Below are 22,721 nucleotides of genomic sequence, written 5' to 3' on the forward strand. Positions count from 1 at the left end.
TCTACAACGTACCTCACTTTTCCTCTCCTGGTGCTCGCGTTCGCCATTCCAGCCGCTTTACTAACAATCTCCCCATTTGGAGAGTCAGCGCCTTAAACCTCCTGTTTCGCACAGTCTGCAATTAGTGCGGAGGATGAACGGGATGAGGGGGAACCAATGAGAGAACAGCTGTAGGCGTTTGGACGGGCACATGCACCTCTAATTTCCCATCAGGAGGAAGAATTAACCAAAGCCTCAGCCTGCCGCCCCGGAACCAGAATAGGGCCTGAAGCAATCCTGCGGTTTTGCGGCCAGTTCACAAAAGAGCGAGTTGAAAAATGGAGCTCAGGGGCACTGCAGTTCACAAACCTGCAGAGTTAAAAAGGACAACTTTCGTGGAAAAATATATTGAGGTAAGGCAACGAAGAGGAGTTGAAACCAAGGCAGAATTGCAGCAAACAGGTTTCACCAGGTAGATTGGAGTCTCCTTTAAAGCACATGAAAAGCGGCCGAACTTCGACAATGATGCAGTTGCCCAAAAAGGGCGTATGCGTTTTTGCCTGAATATATTCAGGCAAAAACGCATACGCCCTTCTTGGCCAATCAAGGAAGCGGGCAATGGAAATCCGCACAGCAAAGAAGTCTCTCTTCAACCGGTCCAAAGGGCCATCCGAAAAAAGTGTAAAAACCAGAGAGGCAGGACAGGCCATGCAGACCAGGGAGCCTTGTTACCCTGATTGGCCGGATTTTAATTGCCAACAGCCACTCTGGAGAAGTGTATGGTGTTTCCGGAAACATGTGAAAAACAGAGCTACAGAGCATAGGGCACTTCCACTCATGGGCATGTATCTTGGGAAATATAAAAATCAACAAGACACAGCCACCCCAAAGCTTAGGGCTCCTCTGTTTACAAAATCCTCGACTTGGGTACAACTTAAACACCCCAGGAAAGAGAAAAACGGATAAAGAAGTTGTGGTACTTATGTACAATGGAATGTCACTCAGCCTGGAAATCACTGTCATAAGGCCAGCAGCAGCATAATGAGTGGATTTAGGTACGACGATTCTAAGTGAAAGAAGTCACACAGAAAAAGAAACTTATCATAAGATATCACTCATAGACGGAATGTAAACATGGCTACACATGAACCGAATTACGAAACAGAACACAGTCACACATTTAGAAGACGCGCTTATGCCTGCTTAAGGGGAGAGGCGACGTGGGGTGATGCATTAAAACCAGAGTTTGAAATTAGCACACATCCCGTTCCATAAACCACATGTGTAATAGAGAAGACCTACTCTTTGCTCAGTGAACTGGACTCAACACCCCCTATGCACTGCAGAGGAATATATGTGACAAGTCAGAATCTTAAAACCTATGTATTGATACGTCTCCGTAAGGGAATCAAGTGTGCGTGGAGCGGCAGAAATACTGCAGTGAAATTCAGCTGAAGCCCATTATAGAAATAAATTTCGAAAAACAAAAAAACACAAAGAGAGTGAAAGAGAGAGAAATTCTTACAAAATTCGTCCAGGGGCTGTGATGCGCCCTGGATTGACCTTATCTACCCCCACAGCTGGATGACACATGAGGCTGGACACTTGGGGCTGAGAGGATTGGTGAGGTTGGGTGAGCAAATGCAGACCCTTTAAAGCAGTACTGCGCGCTACCCATTCCATGGGCCCCAACTCTCCAGGTTTAAGGGTATCTTCCTACAGCTAAAACACGCATGGGAAACCCAGAGGATGGTACACCGTGTGATCGGGAAAGGTTTCTACAACGTACCTCACTTTTCCTCTCCTGGTGCTCGCGTTCGCCATTCCAGCCGCTTTACTAACAATCTCCCCATTTGGAGAGTCAGCGCCTTAAACCTCCTGTTTCGCACAGTCTGCAATTAGTGCGGAGGATGAACGGGATGAGGGGGAACCAATGAGAGAACAGCTGTAGGCGTTTGGACGGGCACATGCACCTCTAATTTCCCATCAGGAGGAAGAATTAACCAAAGCCTCAGCCTGCCGCCCCGGAACCAGAATAGGGCCTGAAGCAATCCTGCGGTTTTGCGGCCAGTTCACAAAAGAGCGAGTTGAAAAATGGAGCTCAGGGGCACTGCAGTTCACAAACCTGCAGAGTTAAAAAGGACAACTTTCGTGGAAAAATATATTGAGGTAAGGCAACGAAGAGGAGTTGAAACCAAGGCAGAATTGCAGCAAACAGGTTTCACCAGGTAGATTGGAGTCTCCTTTAAAGCACATGAAAAGCGGCCGAACTTCGACAATGATGCAGTTGCCCAAAAAGGGCGTATGCGTTTTTGCCTGAATATATTCAGGCAAAAACGCATACGCCCTTCTTGGCCAATCAAGGAAGCGGGCAATGGAAATCCGCACAGCAAAGAAGTCTCTCTTCAACCGGTCCAAAGGGCCATCCGAAAAAAGTGTAAAAACCAGAGAGGCAGGACAGGCCATGCAGACCAGGGAGCCTTGTTACCCTGATTGGCCGGATTTTAATTGCCAACAGCCACTCTGGAGAAGTGTATGGTGTTTCCGGAAACATGTGAAAAACAGAGCTACAGAGCATAGGGCACTTCCACTCATGGGCATGTATCTTGGGAAATATAAAAATCAACAAGACACAGCCACCCCAAAGCTTAGGGCTCCTCTGTTTACAAAATCCTCGACTTGGGTACAACTTAAACACCCCAGGAAAGAGAAAAACGGATAAAGAAGTTGTGGTACTTATGTACAATGGAATGTCACTCAGCCTGGAAATCACTGTCATAAGGCCAGCAGCAGCATAATGAGTGGATTTAGGTACGACGATTCTAAGTGAAAGAAGTCACACAGAAAAAGAAACTTATCATAAGATATCACTCATAGACGGAATGTAAACATGGCTACACATGAACCGAATTACGAAACAGAACACAGTCACACATTTAGAAGACGCGCTTATGCCTGCTTAAGGGGAGAGGCGACGTGGGGTGATGCATTAAAACCAGAGTTTGAAATTAGCACACATCCCGTTCCATAAACCACATGTGTAATAGAGAAGACCTACTCTTTGCTCAGTGAACTGGACTCAACACCCCCTATGCACCGCAGAGGAATATATGTGACAAGTCAGAATCTTAAAACCTATGTATTGATACGTCTCCGTAAGGGAATCAAGTGTGCGTGGAGCGGCAGAAATACTGCAGTGAAATTCAGCTGAAGCCCATTATAGAAATAAATTTCGAAAAACAAAAAAACACAAAGAGAGTGAAAGAGAGAGAAATTCTTACAAAATTCGTCCAGGGGCTGTGATGCGCCCTGGATTGACCTTATCTACCCCCACAGCTGGATGACACATGAGGCTGGACACTTGGGGCTGAGAGGATTGGTGAGGTTGGGTGAGCAAATGCAGACCCTTTAAAGCAGTACTGCGCGCTACCCATTCCATGGGCCCCAACTCTCCAGGTTTAAGGGTATCTTCCTACAGCTAAAACACGCATGGGAAACCCAGAGGATGGTACACCGTGTGATCGGGAAAGGTTTCTACAACGTACCTCACTTTTCCTCTCCTGGTGCTCGCGTTCGCCATTCCAGCCGCTTTACTAACAATCTCCCCATTTGGAGAGTCAGCGCCTTAAACCTCCTGTTTCGCACAGTCTGCAATTAGTGCGGAGGATGAACGGGATGAGGGGGAACCAATGAGAGAACAGCTGTAGGCGTTTGGACGGGCACATGCACCTCTAATTTCCCATCAGGAGGAAGAATTAACCAAAGCCTCAGCCTGCCGCCCCGGAACCAGAATAGGGCCTGAAGCAATCCTGCGGTTTTGCGGCCAGTTCACAAAAGAGCGAGTTGAAAAATGGAGCTCAGGGGCACTGCAGTTCACAAACCTGCAGAGTTAAAAAGGACAACTTTCGTGGAAAAATATATTGAGGTAAGGCAACGAAGAGGAGTTGAAACCAAGGCAGAATTGCAGCAAACAGGTTTCACCAGGTAGATTGGAGTCTCCTTTAAAGCACATGAAAAGCGGCCGAACTTCGACAATGATGCAGTTGCCCAAAAAGGGCGTATGCGTTTTTGCCTGAATATATTCAGGCAAAAACGCATACGCCCTTCTTGGCCAATCAAGGAAGCGGGCAATGGAAATCCGCACAGCAAAGAAGTCTCTCTTCAACCGGTCCAAAGGGCCATCCGAAAAAAGTGTAAAAACCAGAGAGGCAGGACAGGCCATGCAGACCAGGGAGCCTTGTTACCCTGATTGGCCGGATTTTAATTGCCAACAGCCACTCTGGAGAAGTGTATGGTGTTTCCGGAAACATGTGAAAAACAGAGCTACAGAGCATAGGGCACTTCCACTCATGGGCATGTATCTTGGGAAATATAAAAATCAACAAGACACAGCCACCCCAAAGCTTAGGGCTCCTCTGTTTACAAAATCCTCGACTTGGGTACAACTTAAACACCCCAGGAAAGAGAAAAACGGATAAAGAAGTTGTGGTACTTATGTACAATGGAATGTCACTCAGCCTGGAAATCACTGTCATAAGGCCAGCAGCAGCATAATGAGTGGATTTAGGTACGACGATTCTAAGTGAAAGAAGTCACACAGAAAAAGAAACTTATCATAAGATATCACTCATAGACGGAATGTAAACATGGCTACACATGAACCGAATTACGAAACAGAACACAGTCACACATTTAGAAGACGCGCTTATGCCTGCTTAAGGGGAGAGGCGACGTGGGGTGATGCATTAAAACCAGAGTTTGAAATTAGCACACATCCCGTTCCATAAACCACATGTGTAATAGAGAAGACCTACTCTTTGCTCAGTGAACTGGACTCAACACCCCCTATGCACCGCAGAGGAATATATGTGACAAGTCAGAATCTTAAAACCTATGTATTGATACGTCTCCGTAAGGGAATCAAGTGTGCGTGGAGCGGCAGAAATACTGCAGTGAAATTCAGCTGAAGCCCATTATAGAAATAAATTTCGAAAAACAAAAAAACACAAAGAGAGTGAAAGAGAGAGAAATTCTTACAAAATTCGTCCAGGGGCTGTGATGCGCCCTGGATTGACCTTATCTACCCCCACAGCTGGATGACACATGAGGCTGGACACTTGGGGCTGAGAGGATTGGTGAGGTTGGGTGAGCAAATGCAGACCCTTTAAAGCAGTACTGCGCGCTACCCATTCCATGGGCCCCAACTCTCCAGGTTTAAGGGTATCTTCCTACAGCTAAAACACGCATGGGAAACCCAGAGGATGGTACACCGTGTGATCGGGAAAGGTTTCTACAACGTACCTCACTTTTCCTCTCCTGGTGCTCGCGTTCGCCATTCCAGCCGCTTTACTAACAATCTCCCCATTTGGAGAGTCAGCGCCTTAAACCTCCTGTTTCGCACAGTCTGCAATTAGTGCGGAGGATGAACGGGATGAGGGGGAACCAATGAGAGAACAGCTGTAGGCGTTTGGACGGGCACATGCACCTCTAATTTCCCATCAGGAGGAAGAATTAACCAAAGCCTCAGCCTGCCGCCCCGGAACCAGAATAGGGCCTGAAGCAATCCTGCGGTTTTGCGGCCAGTTCACAAAAGAGCGAGTTGAAAAATGGAGCTCAGGGGCACTGCAGTTCACAAACCTGCAGAGTTAAAAAGGACAACTTTCGTGGAAAAATATATTGAGGTAAGGCAACGAAGAGGAGTTGAAACCAAGGCAGAATTGCAGCAAACAGGTTTCACCAGGTAGATTGGAGTCTCCTTTAAAGCACATGAAAAGCGGCCGAACTTCGACAATGATGCAGTTGCCCAAAAAGGGCGTATGCGTTTTTGCCTGAATATATTCAGGCAAAAACGCATACGCCCTTCTTGGCCAATCAAGGAAGCGGGCAATGGAAATCCGCACAGCAAAGAAGTCTCTCTTCAACCGGTCCAAAGGGCCATCCGAAAAAAGTGTAAAAACCAGAGAGGCAGGACAGGCCATGCAGACCAGGGAGCCTTGTTACCCTGATTGGCCGGATTTTAATTGCCAACAGCCACTCTGGAGAAGTGTATGGTGTTTCCGGAAACATGTGAAAAACAGAGCTACAGAGCATAGGGCACTTCCACTCATGGGCATGTATCTTGGGAAATATAAAAATCAACAAGACACAGCCACCCCAAAGCTTAGGGCTCCTCTGTTTACAAAATCCTCGACTTGGGTACAACTTAAACACCCCAGGAAAGAGAAAAACGGATAAAGAAGTTGTGGTACTTATGTACAATGGAATGTCACTCAGCCTGGAAATCACTGTCATAAGGCCAGCAGCAGCATAATGAGTGGATTTAGGTACGACGATTCTAAGTGAAAGAAGTCACACAGAAAAAGAAACTTATCATAAGATATCACTCATAGACGGAATGTAAACATGGCTACACATGAACCGAATTACGAAACAGAACACAGTCACACATTTAGAAGACGCGCTTATGCCTGCTTAAGGGGAGAGGCGACGTGGGGTGATGCATTAAAACCAGAGTTTGAAATTAGCACACATCCCGTTCCATAAACCACATGTGTAATAGAGAAGACCTACTCTTTGCTCAGTGAACTGGACTCAACACCCCCTATGCACCGCAGAGGAATATATGTGACAAGTCAGAATCTTAAAACCTATGTATTGATACGTCTCCGTAAGGGAATCAAGTGTGCGTGGAGCGGCAGAAATACTGCAGTGAAATTCAGCTGAAGCCCATTATAGAAATAAATTTCGAAAAACAAAAAAACACAAAGAGAGTGAAAGAGAGAGAAATTCTTACAAAATTCGTCCAGGGGCTGTGATGCGCCCTGGATTGACCTTATCTACCCCCACAGCTGGATGACACATGAGGCTGGACACTTGGGGCTGAGAGGATTGGTGAGGTTGGGTGAGCAAATGCAGACCCTTTAAAGCAGTACTGCGCGCTACCCATTCCATGGGCCCCAACTCTCCAGGTTTAAGGGTATCTTCCTACAGCTAAAACACGCATGGGAAACCCAGAGGATGGTACACCGTGTGATCGGGAAAGGTTTCTACAACGTACCTCACTTTTCCTCTCCTGGTGCTCGCGTTCGCCATTCCAGCCGCTTTACTAACAATCTCCCCATTTGGAGAGTCAGCGCCTTAAACCTCCTGTTTCGCACAGTCTGCAATTAGTGCGGAGGATGAACGGGATGAGGGGGAACCAATGAGAGAACAGCTGTAGGCGTTTGGAGGGGCACATGCACCTCTAATTTCCCATCAGGAGGAAGAATTAACCAAAGCCTCAGCCTGCCGCCCCGGAACCAGAATAGGGCCTGAAGCAATCCTGCGGTTTTGCGGCCAGTTCACAAAAGAGCGAGTTGAAAAATGGAGCTCAGGGGCACTGCAGTTCACAAACCTGCAGAGTTAAAAAGGACAACTTTCGTGGAAAAATATATTGAGGTAAGGCAACGAAGAGGAGTTGAAACCAAGGCAGAATTGCAGCAAACAGGTTTCACCAGGTAGATTGGAGTCTCCTTTAAAGCACAGGAAAAGCCGCAGAACTTTAGAAGACTGAAAGGTTGAAAAAGATTCTGCCTGCTCAGGGCTTTGTGGATGCTGAGCACGGGGCTCCTGTGGGGGTAAAGTTTCAGCTTCCTCAGTGAGCTCGTGATGAGGAGGTTGGGCCTCCTGCTGGGATGGAGAAGTTTCAGCTTCCTCTGGGGGCTCCATAGGTTTATATGGGCTCCCAGAAAAATCCCTAGGTATGCTCTCCTCAGGTTAAATGGCATACATACTGGGATCTAAATAATGACCCTGCAACTGTTGTTCTAGACCCTGAGTGTTTTTTTTTGAAATTGGCCTGTAGTTCCAACAACAACTTTGGCATGCCGTTGATGTTGAACTAGATCTTTCTTCAGGTTTGGGGATGAAACCATAAACTTCATTGGTTTTGAGCTCTCACTACCTAGAGGTGGAACAAGTATTTCAAATGATTGGTGAGCTTCAGCCTGATCCAGACCTGTGTCTTTAGTCTTACTTTTGTGTCCAGAAGGCAGAAACAAGGGCTAATTCTGATCCCAGTCTAGAACTGGAACTGCCTCTGGGAGCTCTTGCACTGGAACTGCCTCTGGGAACATTTGATGTTGGGTTTGCTTGTTATTCAGATACTGATGTGGAACAGCAAACTGATCTGGCCCTGTAGGCATCTCTCCAACCGAATCCGTGTCCGGGTATGGAACCTCAGTCTCAGTCAACTCGTGATGAGGCGGGGCCAACATCTGGAATGGAGACAAGGATTTCAAGTAATTAAAGCCCCCGGCTTCTGCCAGGGATGTAAGGGCATGGGGCAATTTGGGAGGGGTTCTGAGGCGTGTGAATACAAAGCCTCTGTCAGCCGCGGGGGGTTGGGGGTCACCTGGATGGGGCCCATGGCCCACTCCGGAGGCTGAACTGCCTGGACTAGAAGCCACCGTCCTTGCCATGTGAGGAAGAGCCGTGGAGCGCAGGCATGACACAGAGGCGCAGCCGCGACATAACATGCGGCGTCTCCCAGGCGCAGCGACCCAGGCAAGTGAGGAGCCGGAGCCACATCCTCCTTCAGAGCCAAACCGAACTGCTATGCCAGCACCCCGATGCAAGGGCTCACGTTAGCAGCCGCGCGCCCCGGCCCCGCATAACGTCCCATCCGTTATTTATGACATCTTTAGATGCACCACAGTTATTAGGCTCGTGCGGAGATCCAATGCACGCCACCAGAATGGGCCTTTTTCCCAGAGTCCCCAGGACACAAGCCATCCTTCCCCTTGCAAAGGCAACAATTACCTGCTGCCGGCCCTCTTCCCAACCCCGCCCTGCCCACCCTGGCCCAAAACAATGAGGCGAGATTTAGGCTGCAGACCCGAGTGGCCCCAAACTCCAGCAGCCCAGGGGTGGAGGGGGTTGGGAAGGATGCAGAGCTTCCCGTGGAAACCAAAAGACTTGGCATTCTGGGAAATTCAAAAGTGCTAGTCCAGTTCTGGCAATCTGAACTCTTCCTCCTCAAAGCTGAAGTCTGAGAGACATTCTTCCTGCCTTTGGCCACACGGCTGACATGAAAAGTAGCTGACCTGCAAAATGAGCACCAGTTAGGGTGGCAGGAGGGTAACACTCCTTACAGTTATGCTAAAATGTTGCCATTTCCTCCAAACTCTCAGTATTCACGTCTCATGATTCATTCACAACTCTGTTATTAGGGGGTCACCACTGAATCAGTGATGACTCCAGAACTTCTGTAGGAGGGATTTGGGGCAGGTGAGCAATTCATTCTGGGAAAGAGAGTTTAAAACCAAGTGAATGGCCCTTTACATTAGCATGGGAAAGCTTCCCCCATCCCACCTTGTCTCAACAGAGCCATTAATGTAGAAAAAACTACAGTGTCACTTTTCAGAGGTCTACCCTGTGTGAACATATGGAGAAGACACTTAGAATGTTAAAGTCAGCATGTTAAGTAATGTTCTTGAAATACTGTAACTAGCACCCAGTTTACTTTCTTCACAGTCCTTTTTATAGTCTATTTAATTTTAGTCCTTTTTAATTGTCTGCTACACCTTTAGCACCTAAACTCCAAGAGACAAGGAGCTTCATCCTATTTCCAGTGCCTAACACATAATGGTTTCTAAATGGAACTGATTCCAAGATTGGCCTCATTTAGGAGTGGATCTGTTGTTACAATCAGGTTTCCAAAATCTTTAGTATCAATATGGAATCCTTTCCTCTCACATTTCACAGGAAGATAGACTTCTTAAAGCCCAAACATGGATACGTTTGAAGTGTCCTTGACTGATTAAAATTGAACTGAAATAATTATTTTGTACAGGAAAAACTTTCAAAATTTTTTCATTTTTCAGAACATAACCACCTTTTCTTTCTCTACTTTCGTCCCTTCAAAACAAACTTTGCAACACTGGGGTGAGTTAAATAATCAGAAATCTAGCCAAAAATTAAGCTCTCAATGGCATGAAACACATTTTTTGCTCCTTTTAAATAAAAATCCTATATGCATACATTAATGTTTTCTTTTAGAAATTACGTTGACAACTTAATCCCCAATTAGAGGTATCCATATAACTGGTTTATAGAGAGGTTCTTTGGCAAAAGATTTAACACAAGATATATAAGAGATCTGGGTAACACACCTTACTTGAAAGGCATGAATAGTTTTTAAACAGTGTAGCATAATCACACTTAAGACCATAGTTACTTTGTTCCCAAATCCCTGCAATTCTATTTGAGGGGAGTTCTAAAAGGCCTGTGTCTTCTCCTGTGTCCACAACCATAGACGTACACTGGTGGCCCTCAATCCTGCTCTCCAAACTTCAAATAAGGGGCCAGAGACAAGGTCCGGGACTTGGAGAAGTACTAGAAATTCCCTGCCTCAAAAGCACTTTCAGAGTTTCACCTTTTCCTAAGGAAGACAGAACTGAGTAGATATGCTGAAGTCTTCCAAATCCTGCTGATGGTTTTGAATTATGGCTACACTGGCTGTGTACCCCTTGAGCTTTTATCTCCACATACTTGAATTAAATCCTGTAGTTCCTCTTCGGTTCTAGCATCTGTGACATCTTCACAGGGTCTATATGCCACAATTGTTTTACCACTTTCTGTAATAAAGTTAACAAGGATCAATTCAGAAGTTTTCTTGTTCTAAAATTTCCTGTATACAATGGTAGCACCAAATAATTAGACATTCTTTTGACTTCTAAAAGCAGAAAATAAGAGCATTTTCCTAGAAGTTCCCTCATCTGACACATCAGTTTTTATTATAATTATTTGTGAAAACATATATAAGAAGTATCAACTTTGGTTCAAAAACTTTATGATCTTAGAAATAAGAACTAAGGAATAAGGACATAGAAATTAAAAGCTGTGGAAACAAAAATGTTCAATCACAATACAATTAAATAGGAAGGCATCAGGTGGGGGTCAAAGTGAGTTCAAACCTGGGAGAGATACCACTGGACTATAATAGATACTTCCTATTAGAAGCAAGGCAAGTGCCTACTCCTTGGGACCAAAATTCTACCAGATACAATGAACAAAGCTTTAGAGACATAGACAGAGAGAGAGAGAGCATTTGAACACTCTACTGGCAGAAACTGGCCCATGTACCCTTTGGACAATACAGCTTTCCTCAAGGCAAGCTACGGCCACCAGGCTTTTTGGTCTAAGGAGTTTTGGGTACATATAAGGAGTACCTTGGCATATTAGGCACAAACAACCCAGGCATTTAGTTTGGTCCTTAAAGGTTGTTACCCAGAGTTGACAGCGGATGGAGATTGTGCCTGATGACCAGGGAAGTCAAACTTCACTGGAAGGATTGCCCAGGCTGGAAAGCCAAAACCAATCCAGGGTCAACTCTTACAAGCAAATAAGGTCTCTGACAACTTAGCTACGATTCCTCAGTCTCTAAGCCTGCAGGGCTGTGAAGCAGGGGAGCGATTCTGTTCCAGGAATCTACTGATCATAAAGTTTCGTTTGGGCACAGCCTGTGCCATTCTCACCGCTGCATAACTGGATAGGGAAAAAAATCAATCCTATTCAATCGCATGACCAGTTTCAAGGTTTACAAAAACATAACCGATTATTATACAAGAATCATATTCACCCAATACATCAGAAATGAAAACGGAAATTAAACTGATTTAAACACATAATCTAATAAACTCTTCAACAAGAAAACAGCAGTAATATTAATAGTCAATAAATTTTGTCTGCTTACTATGTTTCAGGCATAGCTCTAAGCTTTTTAGATTCATCATCCCATTTACTCTTACAATATCCCCCATTGGTGGTAAGCTGAATTACTAACCCTATTTGCAGATAAAGAAATTGCATCTTAGAGATATTAAATACCTACAAATGTCTCTGGCTACAAAAATCTAAAATTGCAACAACAACAAAATCTAAGAGACAATGTTAGGACTCAAACACAGGTGTCCAAGGCTTATAATCACTACACTATTCTGTATGATAAGCAAGCAATTGAGGAAGAACTGGATCAAACACTTTCTGTATGAACTGAGGCAAGTCATTCTACATCTAAACACTGGGGACAATAATATGTGCTGTCGTCTTTCTCATAAATGCCACAAAGAACAAATGTAAGAATGCTGCTGTGAAAGCATCTGGTGAATGAAAGAATATGTAATGTTTTAGATAACCATTATTTTCATCCAATTAACTTTTCAAACAAGTTTATTTGCTCACTAAAACTGAAGTACTTCAAGGACAATCAAAAAGGTCTTACCTAAAACCACATTCAGCAATTTCTGGAATGCATCTGTCATAGCTTTCTGAATAGCAAGCTTCTGGGTTATCTTCCTTCTCATAAGGAATGATAATGACCCTAAATCCAACCAGAACACATGAATTTAAAATGCCTATATGAATAACGGATTTCTAGGTTATATGTTTAAAACTAAAAATGCATCTGTGATTCTTAGATCATTACCTTAGTGATTAAGGGCAGGCACAACACTGGGGTACGGTGAATGTCTCCGTTGCAGGTATACCCTGACATGGCATATTTTTACTGCTCAGATCTATTCTGGAAGTTCCTAAAATACTAGACGGGAAATGTAAACCAAAAACGTAGCACAAATCTCACATTACTCACAGATTTCAAATGGACAAGCTGAGGCTACACTGCTACAGACCCTGCTCTCCTCTGCATCAAGGGCTGGACTCATACAGTGAGATAGATTTGGTTGTAGTGCAGATGATCTGGCCTCTACGCAACCATCACCCATTCAGGTGGATGGTGGAGCCTCCTCCACCCCATTCGCTAACAGCCCTGCCTCCGACTTAAACCCCTAAGCCCAAGTGCCATGGATTCTAGGAAAAAACTCAGTACCAATCGGAATCCCCTTTCTAGGGATCTACGTTTACTTATTCTGCTCAGGACCTTTTATAGGAGGCAAAGGACTGAACATTTACACAAGAGTTTATTTCAATCTTTAGACAATGATTTTGTTGGGATAACTGAAGGACAGAAGACATCTGTATTTGAAGGACTATTTTAGCACAAAAATAATTATTAACCAAAAAAAAAAAAATTCCTAACTAATTTTCCCTTCTCCGAAGCTTCTTGACAGGCAGTCAGTTCTAAAATTCTAAAGGTTAAGGTGCTGTCCGGTATTGTCTAAGATAAAAACCTATATTGTCAGGCAGAACAATTCTGCCCAGGGCTTTAGTTGCTCAGAAAAGGTGATGATGTAATTGAAAAGTTGAGTTTCAGAAAGAAAGGAAAAAAGAGAAATCCCACTCCCTCACCTCCCCATACACACACATACTGGAAAGCAGACCTTCCTCCAACTTATCCAAAGGTTCCTCAGCTGTGCCAACTCCAGGACTCCTGCACTCGTGGGAGGTCAACACCACCTCTAAAGCACAGAAGAACTTCAGGCTTTGCTTCTGAAGTGGTGTCACAATATTTGTATTTTCCCTTTCTTCAAGGTTAGAAAGATCCTGAAGCTGTTAGGATTTTGAATTAAGTGCTAGACTTCAACATATTCTGTTGTTAGAAATAAATACCAAACTTCAGCAATCCCAGGTAATAGTTTAGGTATGCTATCCCTTCAAAATCAACTGAGACTTGCCAATGAATGACTAGATATGGACCACTGTTTTTTTTATGATATACCATACAAATACTGGAGAAAATTATGGACACCACCATCCAAGTCATTGAGATTAGCACTAATTCTAGGTGGCAGGCCAATGCTCAGATACTTTCATGTGGAAGTCTCTCACATCTCCCCATAGCCCTGTTTTGTTCTGCTCTCTAAAGTCTAGGAGTTCAATGTTAAAAGGAGTCGGGTTAGTCTAAGAAAATCTATAGAGTTTACCTTGATGATCCTTTTTGACGACCCACGGAAACCAAAGTAGTAATTTGCCAATTCTTGGCATCTGGAGCTCTTTAGTGCAAGTGTATTATGTTGAACCGCCTTAGGTCTGGTGCCGAGATGAACCTAAAGACATAAAAGACCTAAAAATATCACAACCCTACATAGAGACCTCATTTTGGATATACCTGAGATTTAACATTACCAATTTTATAGAGTGGTTGTGAAGATTAAGTAGGAAATTTTTAGCAATGAGTTCACAGTGATCCCTAAATAAATGTTATTTATTAAGTCAGTACTTTTCTGCACCATTTCCAGGACCCCTGATTAACCAGAAGGTTTCCTGACCTCTGGTGGTGAAAGTGATGATGAAAGAACCAAGGAAGCCCGGCAGAAGCCTATTATGGGGCTGGGTGTAAGCAAAGGAAGTGAACTGTTTTACTCGTCTCATCCTGTAGCTCCTGCTTGAGAATATGACGTGAAGAGGAGACAAGATGGACCTGCCACTGAATTAGGACCTTAATCTGTAGCACCCCCTCCCCAAGTTACTAATCCCTGTAAGAAGAGGGAATACATATACCTCTATGAATGTAAATAAAGGAGCCAAAAGAATTAGAGGTTCATCTGCATTAACAGGCTTCTTTGAGAGTGCAAATATTTCCAGTCTTAACTCTCTAAAGAACTTACATATTACTGTGGAGTTTTTATATCACTAGTTCTTTCTTAAAGGTCCATTTCCATTTTGAACAGGGTGTAGTATATAAATATAGTCATAAAAATTCAAATAATACAAATAAAGTCAAAGCATTGTTAATTCTTTATTGATTTGTTTCTGCATCTTCCTCTGTCACTAGTTTATGAGCTCCTTAAGTGCTTGAAGGAACGATATATTATTCTTTCCTTGTTACCAGAAACAAGCATAGATCTTGGCATACAATAGAGGAGTGATGGTCTGTTGACTGAGTGAATGAATGAGTACATAAGAAAATGAAATTACTTTCTCCAACTGAAGCTGCCTGCAGGGAAGGAGAAATGAAGATTAATTTTTAAATGTTGAGTGTCGCATGGGATGCTAGGCCCTGTACGGTGAGTCATAATGGAGCTGTCCTGGACAATTAGGAATCTTCAGAAGGGCTCTGAGCCCCTGGGTAGTAGAGACGGCTGACATCTAGGATAAACTTGCCACAGTTCTTCCTGGCAAACTTTTCCCTTCGTGCACTGAGAAAAACTCAGATACATTAGGCCTTTCCTTCATTTTATTTTAAGATGTTATTCTCTTTTATGTATTTATAAAAAACAGAGGGGAAGTAAGATAAGAAGTATGTATACCTGCCAATGAATAAAAGAACACGTAATTGGAACTTCCGTGCTGGTGCAGTGGTTAAGACTCCATGCTCCCAATGCAGGGGTCCTGGGGTCGATCCCTGGTCAGTGAACTAGGGCAGTGATCCCTGGTCAGTGAACTAGGTCTCACGTGTATGCTGCAACAAAGAGTTTGCACGCCACATTTCAGGAGCCTGCGAGTCACAAAAAAAGGAGCCTGCCTGCTGCAAATGGGGAGCCCAAATGCCACAACTGGGGAGCCCCTGAGCCACAACTAAGGAGCTCACCTGCTGCAACTGAGACCCGGTGCAACCAAATAAATAAGTAAAATTGAAAAAGAACGCATAAGTAAAGTAGGGAAAAATTTCGGGGCTGTGGGTAGTAAACTAAGGCTCTGCATTAAATAAAGAAATCTAATACGAATGCCCTTTCCTCTCAACTCTATAGTGACTTGGAGAACTTTTCTTCATTATTCTATCAGTGACGGGCTTTATGCTGTGAAAATCTCCCAACCTACACTTATGGAATGGTCTTAATGTCCGATATAAGAAAAGAACTCATTACTCACAACTGATACCAAGTAACTGTTTCATAATCTTTCCAGGACCATCTGTAGTATCTGAGTGGTTATGTGAAATGGTCGCAGGGTCTGCAAATTAAAGAATGTCTGACACAAAATCATTTCAATCCCAGGGAGTACTGCCAGGATTGAAGTACTGCCAGGGTGTTAAACAAGGTAAAGAAGTGGGAGGTAGTGTACCTGGAGTCACATCTGAGGAGAGTTCTCAGATTCAGTAAAGGTGAAATCAGTGAGTAAAGAAATATGGGTGAGAAGAGGCAGCAAGGTCAGTAGGAAGTAGCCAGAACAAGAAGCCAATCAGAGAAGACACACAATTATAAAGGGAAAGGTCTGGGAAATCTAAGTCTCACTCACTTATTCAGAGGAATTGAAATGGTCCTTGAAAAAGGAATGGTGGCTGAATGGAGGTACATAATGAAATGTTAATTCTGGGGAAGTAAAATTGGATGGCATGTTGATATGGAATAAGGTTTCTACAATGCATTAAAGAATATTTTAACCATTTTCTGGAATCTGAAGCAAGTTCTGAATAGGCAGTTTGAGAGTGATGAAGATGACGAAGCCTCCTTTATGTTACATCTGGCCAAAGTTTGTCAAGCTCGGGACTTCCCTGGTGGCACAGTTGTTAAGAGTCCGCCTGCCAGTGCAGGGGACACGGGTTCGATCCCTGGTCCTGGAAGATCCCACATGCCGCAGAGCAACTAAGCCCGTGTGCCACATCTACTGAGCCTGTGCTCTAGAGCCTGTGAGCCAAAACTACTGAAGCCTGCGTGCCTAGAAACCGTGCTCCGCAACGAGAAGCCATCGCGATGAGAAGCCCACGCACCGCAACGAAGAGCAACCCCCGCTCGCCACAAATAAAGCCGGCACGCAGCAACAAGACCCAATGCAGCCAGAAATAAATTAATTAATTGATTTTAAAAAATTGTCAACCTCACACATTTAAAATCAACATAAAAGTAAATATAAGGAAGACTCTTGTGAAGATTTCTTAAATTAAGGGGCAGCATAAAATGACATGGGGTTTAACATCGGTTAAGTTTGGGTTTGGCCTAGTTTCCACATTTACTGTCATGAACCTTAAGTAAGTCACTTAACCATCCTGAGTTCGAGTTTCTTCATCTAAAAAAAAGAAAGAAACAACTAGGAAACTGGGGGATCAGTGGAGCAGTGCATCTGAGAGCACTCTGTACACCACAGTGCTGTAGAAACGCTGGCCTTTTTTTTTTCCCGCCCTGGTATCTTAGTTCCCAGACCAGGGATTGAACCAGCGCCCTCAGCAGTGAAAGTGCAGAGTCCTAACCACTGGACCACCAGGGAATTCCCGATGGCCTATTAGTTTTAAATTCAGCACCTCATCCCAGTAGAGCAAGGAATTCCACATTTGGACCCATCTTCACTGGAGATGTGTGAAAAAGCTGCTTCTGGTCACATGCCTTTTGGGCTCTGTGGGCATCCCTTGCTGAATAAAACTTGATGATGGCATAGAACCCAGGACCACCCACTGCTGCATTTGGGAAGACTCAGACAGAATACAGAAAGCCAAACCGGGAGAAGACTGTGAAGAGAGAATGCTGTAGGGTGGTCTCACACTAAGAAAGTGCAGTAAATTTCAGGCCCAGGAAACCAAACCGCTCATACCCTTATATTCCCCCAGCCCTTTGCACACGTAACTGTGGTGAGCCTGGAACTCCAAACACTTCTCATTTCATGAACAAGTTTCCCTCTGAAATCCTAAGCTTCGATAAGCATTAGGAGGCAATGCCTTCTGTTGGGAACTATGTCTCAAAAATCTATGGGGGCGAGTTGACCGCTCAGGTCATCTCTAGAACTAAGATTCCTCTCAGCGGAGACCACAGGCAGATGAGGTGCTGAAGCAGTACCCCGGGGCGCCCAGTTATTGGGGCGCGGGGCGGCTTCCTCCACCCTTCCCTCCGCTCCAGCTCCTCTCACTTGCAAGGCCTCGGCCGTGGATCCAGAGCTCAGCTCCCACACCAGCAAGGTTTTGTCACCCCCGATGGGAACCGCAAAAGGTACCAAGTGCAGCATCCTAACATCAGCGCGCAAGCGCTGCTCGGGGAACAAGCGGACTGCACCAGCAAATGGGCGCCCGCGCTTTTTAAAAAGTTAGTGCCAGTAAATCTAATATATAGAAAAATAGTTGAAAGCCCCTGAGTGTTTTGTGGATAGAAAAGCTTGAGATTCAGAGCAAGTTCAGAGCTTGAGAGTCTAAGAATAAACTAGCTCTCCATTCCATTAGAAGGACTAGGTAGCAGCTTCTGGTTATGGAACCCGAAACTCTCAGGCTCCAAATAGGACATAAAACAGCATCACTTGTACTCTTTATAAAATTGCAGAAACAAACAAAATAAACAAAACTATATTTACACCTGTCCTATAAGACAAAGGGTACTTGAGACCTAATGTATATAAAATCAGTTAACAAACTGTGATGCACTATATCAATAAGTTCTCATTTGCACAGAGCACAGCATAGGATATGAGGCCATTAATGTTAATTCCCTTCCCCCTTTCATTCCTTTCTCTTGTTCCTTTAACTATGCGGATCCGTTACATTATTAAGCTAACAATGTAACTGAGATATTATTAGCTTAATAATGTAACCAAGAATCTGATTTTTAGCCAGGGGGTAGTTCTTAGAAACTTAGGGAGCTGGAACTCTGAATGAATTAATTAAAATAATGCAATTACATCATTAATATTAAAATTTATCATCACTGATTAAAAATTAAAATATTAAATTAAAAATTAAAAATTTATTATCCTGCAATTGAGACTCACCACAACGTGTGACGTCTGTCAGGCATCCACTGTCAGAACACAGCTTGACTCTCTTACAGACAACCTCAATGGTATTTTTAAATTGCCAGAGGCAGCAGGCCATACGGCTAGGTAAGTTCCTATAACTGGAAACACAGATAATTAAATTCGTGGTAAAAGAGTTACTTGAGTAGGTAGAAGAGGTAGGCCAAGGCCACCACAGACCAGTGCAAAAAGGAGTTCTTGGGGCGTATGGACTGCAGAACTGGATAGGGGCCGGTTGGCCAATTGTTGCTCTTGACTGTTGTAAATAAATACAGAGGAGGAGAGAGGTGTCCAACAGAAGGATTGGGATGGCAGTAGATACGGTATGCCTAGAAAAAAGGGAATAGGGATTAGAATTGGGTGACATTGATCTGTAGTTTAATTCAGAAGTATCCCCTTCCAACCCAAAAGCCTCACTTTGGGTTGAGAGTACACAGGAAGAAGGCAGACTTCTAAGAAGAGTCTGAATAAGACCACACCTTCTGGAATCCCTTTCTCAGTTCCCTTTTGTGAGCAGTAATATATTAGAAGTTATTCTAGTAATAAAAAAGCATCGTGTGGTTAAACAATAACAGAGATCGCATTGGCCAAATCTAGACAAAAGGAACATTCCAAAGAATAACATCATCATTATAATAAGGTAAAACATAGTTAATTTTTAAAAAAGCACATGAGTTCATAGTGATACTCAAAATGAAAAGTGGGGGAGCTCTTCTGTATAGAATAATGTCAGCTAATAAATGCAAAATGGATGATAGAATAGGAAAGTGTCATTTTGCAACTATCAATGTAATAACTGATTCAGACAAAGATTATCATTGATGCACAGTTGGTGAAGAGTTGTTTGAAAGTAGGATCTTCACTGATCCCAAAGTATCACCCCACAGATTATTTATCAATTACCAAGGGGAACAATAACTTTACAATGGAGAGATATGGAAGAAACCACCTTAATCAAGTGATCAAACTTAGCACTGGGCCATCCTGCTGGGATGGAGAAATTTCAGCTTCCTCAGGGGGTTCTGTAGGTTCATCTGGGCTTCCCAAAAAATCCGTAGGTAGGCACTCCTCAGGATAAATGGCATCCATACTGGGATCTAAATAATGACCCTGCAACTGTTGTTCTAGACCCTGAGTGTTTTTTTTGAAATTGGCCAGTACTTCCAACAATAGTTTTGTCAAGCCGTTGATGCTGAACTAGATCTTTCTTCAGGTTTGGGGGTGAAACCATAAACTTCATTGGTTTTGAGCTGTTACTACCTAGAGGTGGAACAGTATTTCAAATGATTGGTGACCTTCAGCCTCATCTAGGCCTATGTGTTTAGTCTTACTTTTGTGTCAAGAAGGGAGAACAAAGGGCTGATTCTGATCCCAGTCTTGCACTGGAACTGCCTCTGGGAGCTTTTGATGTTGGGTTTGTTTGTTATTCAGATCCTGATGTGGAATAGCAAACTGATCTGGCCCTGGGGGCAGCTCTCTAACCGAATCCGTGTCCGGGTATGGAACCTCAGTCTCAGTCAACTCCTGATGAGGGGGGGCCAACATCTGGACTGGAGACAAGGACGTTAAGTAATTAAAGCCCATGGCTTCTGCCAGGGGTGTAAGGGCATGGGGCAATTTGGGAGGAGGGTCTGAGGCCTGTGAAGACCAAGCCTCTGTCAGCCGCGGGGGGTTCGGGGTCACCTGGATGGGGCCCATGGCCCACTCCGGAGGCTGAACTGCCTAGACTAGAAGCCACCGTCCTTGCCATGTGAGGAAGAGCCGTGGCAACCAATGGCGCAGCTGGGACATAACATGCGGCGGCTCCAGGGGCAGTGACACAGGCCAGTGAGGAGCCGGAGCCACATCCTGCGTCCGAGCTGAATCGCTATGCCAGCGCCGACGCAACGGCTCACCTTAGCAACCGCGCGCCCCGCCCCCGCATAACGTCCCTCCCGTTATTTATGACGTCTTTAGTTGCGCCACAGTTATTAGGCTTGTGCGGAGATCCAATCCGCGCCACCAGAGTGGGCCTTTTTCCCAAAGTCCCCAGGGCGCAAGCCATCCTTCCCCTTGCAAAGGCAACAATTACCTCCTGCCGGGTCCTCTTCCCAACCCCGCCCTGCCCACCCTGGCCCCAAACAATGAGCCGGGATTTGGGCTGCAGACCCGAGTGGCCCCAAACTGCAGCAGCCCAGGGGTGGACTGGGGAGGGAAGGATGCAGAGCTTCCCGAGGAAACCAAAGGACCTGGCATTCTGGGAAATTCAAAAGTGCTAGTCCAGTTCTGGCAATCTGAACTCTTCCTCCACAAAGCTGAAGTCTGAGAGACATTCTTCCTGCCTTTGGCCACACGGCTGACAAGAAAAGTAGCTGACCTGCCAAATGAGCACCAGTTAGGGTGGCGGGAGGGGAACACACCTTACAATTATTCGAAACTGTTGCCATTTCCTCCAAACTCTCAGTATTCACGTCTCAATATTCATACACCACTCTGTTATTAGGGGTCACCACTGAATCAGTGATGACTCCAGAACTTCTGTAGGAGGGGTTTGGGGCAGGTGAGCAATTCATTCTGGGAAAGAGAGTTTAAAACCAAGTGAATGGCCCTTTACATTGGCATGGGAAGACTTCCCACATCCCACCTTGTCTCAACAGAGCCATTAATCTACAAAAAACTACAGTGTCACTTTTCAGAGGTCTACCCTGTGTGCACATATGGAGAAGACACTTAGAATGTTAAAGTCAGCATGATAAGTAATTTTCTTGAAATACTGTAACTAGCACGAAGTTTAATCTCTTCACAGTCCTTTTCATAATCTATTTAATTTTACTCCTTTTTAATCATCTGCAACACCTTTAACACCTAAATTCCAAGAGAGAAGGAGCTTCACCTTATTTCCAGTGCCTAGCACATGATGGTTTCTAAATGGAACTGATTCCAAGATTGGCCTCATTTGGGAGTGGATCTGTTGTTATAATTAGGTTTCCAGAAACTTTTGTATCAATACGGAACCCTTTCCTCTCACATTTCATAGGAAGCTAGACTTCTTAAAGCCCAAACATGGATACGTTTCAGGTTCCCTTGACTGATTTAAATTGATTTAAAATAATTAGTTTGTACAGGAAAAAACTTTCAAAATTTTTACATTTTTCAGAACATAACCACCTTTTCTTTCTCTACTTTCTTCCCTTCAAAACAGACTTTGCAACATTGGGGTGAGTTAAATAATCACAAATCTGGCCAAAAATTAAGCTCTCAATGACATGAAACACATTTTTTGCTCCTTTTAAATAAAAATCCTATATGCAGTACATTAATGTTTTCTTTCAGAAATTACGTTGACAACTTAATCCCTAATTCGATGCATCCATATAACCGTTTTACAGAAAGGTTCTTTGGCAAAATATTTAACACAAGATACATATGAGATGCTGAGATCTGGGTAATATACCTTACTTGAAAGGCATGAATAGTTTTTAAACAGTGTAGCATAATCACACTTAAGACCATAGTTACTTTTTTCCCAAATCCCTGCAATTCTATTTGAGGGGAGTTCTAAAGGGCCTGTGTCTTCTCCTGTGTCCACAACCATAGATGTACACTGGTGGCCCTCAATCCTGCTCTCCAAACATCAAATAAGGGGCCAGAGATAAGGTCCGGGACTTGGAGAAGTACTAGAAATTCCCTGCCTCAAAAGCACTTTCAGAGTTTCACATTTTCCTAAGGAAGACAGAACTGAGTAGATATGCTGAAGTCTTCCAAATCCTGCTGGTTGTTTTGAATTATGGCTACACTGGCTGTGTACCCCTTGAGCTTTTATCTCCACATACTTGAATTAAATCCTGTAGTTCCTCTTCGGTTCTAGCATCTGTGACATCTTCACAGGGTCTATATGCCACAATTGTTTTACAACTTTCTGTAATAAAGTTAACAAGGATCAATTCAGAAGTTTTCTTGTTCTAAAACTTCCTGTATACAATGGTAGCACCGAATAATTAGACATTCTTTTGACTTCTAAAAGCAGAAAATAAGAGCATTTTCCTAGAAGTTCCCTCATCTGACACGTCAGTTTTTATTATAATTATTTGTGAAGACATATATAAGAAGTATCAACTTTGGTTCAAAAACTTTATGATCTTAGAAATAAGAACTAAGGAATAAGGACATAGAAA

General features: G+C 43.9%; 1 long non-coding RNA gene and 1 pseudogene across 1 annotated transcript; both read right to left on the bottom strand.

Annotated features, from left to right (window-relative positions):
• Window positions 1–1,349: 1,349 nt before the first annotated feature.
• On the bottom strand, window positions 1,350–22,462 carry LOC101281035 (uncharacterized). Its single transcript, XR_007475499.1, has 3 exons — window positions 22,380–22,462; window positions 20,796–20,923; window positions 1,350–8,933 (listed from the first exon to the last, which is right to left on the bottom strand). It is a non-coding gene; the product is annotated as an uncharacterized LOC101281035 (long non-coding RNA).
• LOC101272473 (RAD52 motif-containing protein 1-like) lies at window positions 8,936–17,790 on the bottom strand (annotated as a pseudogene).
• Window positions 22,463–22,721: the final 259 nt, after the last annotated feature.

Source organism: Orcinus orca, chromosome 2 (assembly GCF_937001465.1).
Source record: "Orcinus orca chromosome 2, mOrcOrc1.1, whole genome shotgun sequence".
Taxonomy (NCBI): Eukaryota; Metazoa; Chordata; class Mammalia; order Artiodactyla; family Delphinidae; genus Orcinus; species Orcinus orca.